Source organism: Podarcis filfolensis, assembly GCF_964270895.1.
Source record: "Podarcis filfolensis genome assembly, chromosome: 10".
NCBI classification, from domain to species: Eukaryota; Metazoa; Chordata; class Lepidosauria; order Squamata; family Lacertidae; genus Podarcis; species Podarcis filfolensis.
The window spans coordinates 16,848,064-16,852,969 of NC_139612.1; positions in this window are offsets into that span (position 1 = coordinate 16,848,064).

Consider the following 4,906-nt stretch of genomic DNA (forward strand, 5'->3'; position numbering starts at 1 on the left):
CTCGAATGTTTGTACTTGATTTTATTGAATTTGTGCGTGTTTACAACTCTGAGAATAATATGGGTTATACTAGCCTTTATCTCAGTGCCCAGGTACTCTTGGGGCTAGGGACGCAGGTGGCGCTGTGGTCTAAACCACTGAGCCTCTTGAGCTTGCTGATCGGAAGGTTGGTTCGAATCCCCAAAACAGAGTGAGCTCCCGTTGCTCTGTCCCAGCTCCTGCCAACCTAGCTGTTCAAAAGCACACCAGTTCAAGTAGATAAATAGGTACTGCTGCGGCAGGAAGGTAAACGGCGCTATCGTGTGTTCTGGTTTCCGTCACAGTGTCCCCTTGCACCAGAAGCGGTTTAGTCCTGCTGGCCACATGACCCGGAAAGCTGTATGTGGACAAACTCCGGCTCCCTCGGCCTGAAAGCGAGATGAGCACCGCATAGTCACCTTTGACTGGACTTAACCGTCCAGGGGTCCTTTACCTTTTACCTTTTTACTCTTGGGTCTGATGGGGAGACAATGTGATGGCCTGGGAATCCGATTCAGAGGCTGAACCGGAGGAATCCCAGCCTGCACAGGAGTCCCCGCCTCCAGGGCCGGCTGAAGTGGGGCAGGGTCTTGATTCTGAAGCGCCTGCACCTGTGCCGGATCCTCAGGAGCAGGCACCAGGTGAATCCACTCTGGCTCCGGAGGTAGTTGAGGACTCAGTGCCTACAGGTGAGTCTCCCCCTGGGCCCAGTAACCCTTCAGCCTCTCCTGAACTGCAGAGGCTCAGGGCAGAGAGGCGAAGGGAACTAGTTTCTCCCAGGAGGAGTGCTCGCCTTAAGGCCAGGAGAGGTGGGTCTCCTGGGGGCCGGGACCACCCCTGGCCTCAGAGAAGATAAAGGCCAGTCAGCCCAGTCCCAGGTTGCGGGAGCAACATCGTTGATGAGCTGTTTCGGCCAGCATCCAGTCCTGTTCCCCCAGAGTTCCTGTCCTTGCCCAGCTTCTTGCTGTGGACCCTGCTTTGCCCGAGGAGGACTGTCTGGCGACCCTCAACTCAGGTCCTGGACCTCGCCCCACGGTAACCTCCGCCCTGGACCAGCACAGACAATAAGAGAGCAGAAGGTTAGGGATGCTTGGAGAAGGAGGGGGCGGACTGGATTGCTTGACTGTGCAAGGGAAACGGTCAAAACAGGGTGTTTTTTTAACTTTGATTTGAATAATTGAGTGAGTGAACAGAACTGATTTTTTTGAGCCAAGTAAGTGGTGCTTCTACCTGTAACCTTCAGTAGAAAACATCCTTCATTGTGGCTTACCACACTTGCTACATCCAGAAAACTCACCTTGACCAACTCAGTTCAGTGGTGGGTTCCTGGGTCAAACGCCTTCTCTAAGATACAGCCAAACTCCCACCAACCTAGTCAATGATGACTCCCATGTCCATTTGCTCTTTCACATTCACTGCTTCTTGAACTTCACCTAATCAGTAAAGTTAATGCACGGGTGATAACTGACTTCTCTCGAGGAAACTGCAAGAGAACCTTAGACAACCACTTGCATAATGATTGCAGGTAAGTAACCTGTTTTTAGCTGGAATGGGCCATGTGTAAAGAGAGCGTTATGGTCCCATCATCTGAGTGTTGATACAGTGATATTTGTGTGTGTGTTCACACTGATGAAAGCCATATAAGCTAGTTTTCTGATCTCAAATGATTGGGCAATCCAGGCCATTGCAGAATGGCAAGTTTTAAAAACAGTTTTCAAGTCTGATAACTGACTTCTGTAAGCTGTTACTAAAATTCCTTCAGGTCGCTTAATCAAGTGTTGACAGAAAGAAATGTTGGGGAAATAAATACATATAAGCAGTGCTTTTTTTACTTTAAAAAATGTTTAAGGATACTCTCATTTTCCTCTAGGAGTATGCGTCACACCCCCACCCACCCCTGAAAAAAGCACTGCATATAAATACATTAAGAAAATTACAGGTCACATTACAGATTTTTCAGAGCTATCTATGTTGGTGCAATTTAGAATTCCTGGATCTCGAAAGCCAAGTCTGGGACAAGTATTATTTGATGAGAAGACCCCAGCAGAGATTAAAAATCACAAAACATGGAGCAAAGTAAAGCGTGGAAATGTGTGTTGTTAGACCTTTAAAATATGCCATTTCAGGTGAGTTCCAAAGCTTCCTTCTTCACTAGCATAGAAAAAGACCACGTTTGGTAAGCTAAAAATGGTTTACTTAGAAACTCTCCAAAGGTCAGATTCATGTGCTTTTCCATACAGTGTTCAGAAAAAAGTTGCACAGGCAGTAAAACTTAGTTTACTTACAAAGTAGTGCAAGTTCCTAAATTATTGGTATAGGAACTCAAGAGTGGCTTGCAGTCTCAGGTGGAGCAACCAGCTCAAACCTCTTCATACATTGAAATTGAGGGGGAACAATAGGATAGATTACCTATTTCCCCCCAAGGTAGGGGAAGTGGACATAGCTAAGTCTGGCAGGACAGCTTACTCTATGGTTTTAACCCCTTCATGCGTTAATTAGACTTAAGCATGTTGGTTATATGAGGCTCGTTATCCCACAGTCTATAAACACCATTCTTTTGTAGTGGCTGAAGCACCCAACTCAAACTATATTTATAATTACTTTGCTCTCCGTCCACCCAATCTCTAGGGCGTGTAGATTTCCAAAGACATAGAATCATAGCGTTGGAAGGAACACAAGGGTCATCTAGTCCAATCCCCTGCAATGCAAATATTTCTGATCACTGGACTCCATAAATCCTGCCCTAGTTATCCCCAATTGGTTTGTTTTCTTGGTTTCTTTGTTATTGTTTCCACATAAGCATCTTATCCCCACATTTCAGGTATGACTGCTTCACTACTAGAAAGATTATTACATGTGTAGGTTCCTGTCTGTGGCTTCAAAGACACTCTGAATCAGGGCCTTTCAGATGTCTTAGGTCAGGGGTCAGCAAACTTTTTCAGCAGGGGGCCGGTCCACTGTCCTCAGACCTTGTGGGGGGCCAGACTATTTTTTTTGGGGGGGGGGAATAAACCAATTCCTATGCCCCACAAATAACCCAGAGATGCATTTTAAATAAAAGGACACATTCTACTCATGTAAAAACATGCTGATTGCTGGACCGTCCGCGGACCGGATTTAGAAGGCGATTGGGCCGGATCCAGCCCCCGGGCCTTAGTTTGCCTACCCATGACTTAGGTGGAGTTACTTATATAGGAATAACTAGCTGGCTTCAATTAATGATGTTTCAGAAGGGTCCTTGTAGGATGTGGATTCTATTTTTTTTAATTAAAATATTTATTAAAATTTTCCACATTAATACAAAAAATCAAAAAAGAAAAAACAAAAAAATTAAAAACACATAAGGTTTACAATTCCATATTTTCAATATCATATTTCCCTGACTTCCCCACACCTCCCCTTCTTATATTCCAATTCAAATTGTTAGTTCAACAAGTTCCTATCCCCAATTTTTAACCTTTTTATATTTAATTCATTTTAAAAAAACCAATTTTAACTTATAGACATCAATATTTGTACCTCAGTGCTCAAACCTTTTTCTAAAGTCGACCCAAATTCCCTTCCACGAATTCCCCAATTTTCATACTAATAACCAAACAAAATAAAAAACAGATTATAATTGTACACCCTTTGGATTCCCAGACCCCACCACCCCCTTTCCCGGTTTCGATCCCCAGCAAATGTCCATCAGTCTTAATCTACTATCAGCCTGGAGACCTCACGTCCGAGGCTCTTAATTCTCTCTCAGTTCCTCTCTGCCGGTTTTTTTGATAGTCCTTAGTATTAAACACCAGATCTCGGAGAAGCTCTGTCCCAATAAGGTCCATGTTTCTTCCAGCCAGACCTCCATACTTAAAAGTAGGGCCCAAAAGTCCAATTGTCGCGAAAGCTCCAGCTTCCACCTTAATCAGATTTGTAATCCATAGGTCTTCAGATCTCCACATAAGGAGATCTCTCCATTCTTCAATCTCCAATTCAAACCAGATTTTCATCATCCAGTACTTATTTTCCTTTGTAATCATCATGTTAGGCCTCTGGTTCGATTTCTTATTTTCCTTTGTAAGCATCATGTCAGGCCTCTGGCTCTCCTTTGTTGTTTGCAAAATTACAGCTCCTCCTTCCTTCTCCTCAGGAACAATATGTGTCTCCTTCTCCACACTCTCAAAATTCTCAAGTTTCTCTTTTTGTCCAGCTCCATGGGCTTCCTGAGTCAAATCCTTATCAAATTCAGTAATGTTATTTACTGTTAAGTTCAGAGTTGCAACATTTGTAGCCAAAACATCAATTTGGCCTTGTAACTTTCCCAAGAGAACAAAAACTCTGTCCAACCCAGCCTGAATTTTCCCACCTCCAGCCATTCTTGTAATGTCCCAAATCCCCCTCTAGAGGGATTTTGGTAACTTAATATTCTTTCCAGTTCAAATCCAAAAATCAAGTTAGTTTGTATCAGTTCTTCCTTATTTTCAACAAAATATAACCAAATTGCAACAAATATATCCAGCAGAGACAGCAGAAACAAAGTTCTCTTTTTCCTTCTTGACAGCTAATTTTGACAGCTGTCAAACTCTTCTATATCTCCTCAACAGGCTCTCTCGCGAATCACTCCCGGGTCTGGGGGGGGGGGTGGCACTTCAACTCTCAAAATTAGCTCTTATCCTCCAGTAAAATTACTTATACTTATATTGCCAAATCGTGAAATTAATATCTTTTATCCAATAAAGAAAAAGAGATTCTCTCGACCTTAGTTAACTAGTCCTTGCTTTAATTTTTTTTACAAGACGGGGAGGCGGACTTCCTGTTTGCGCCTTCCCCGATCATGCCAAATTCAAAAGAAAAATTTCCTTTACAAGTCCAATTTCCGTACTACTCACAGGTTGTTACTTTTAGA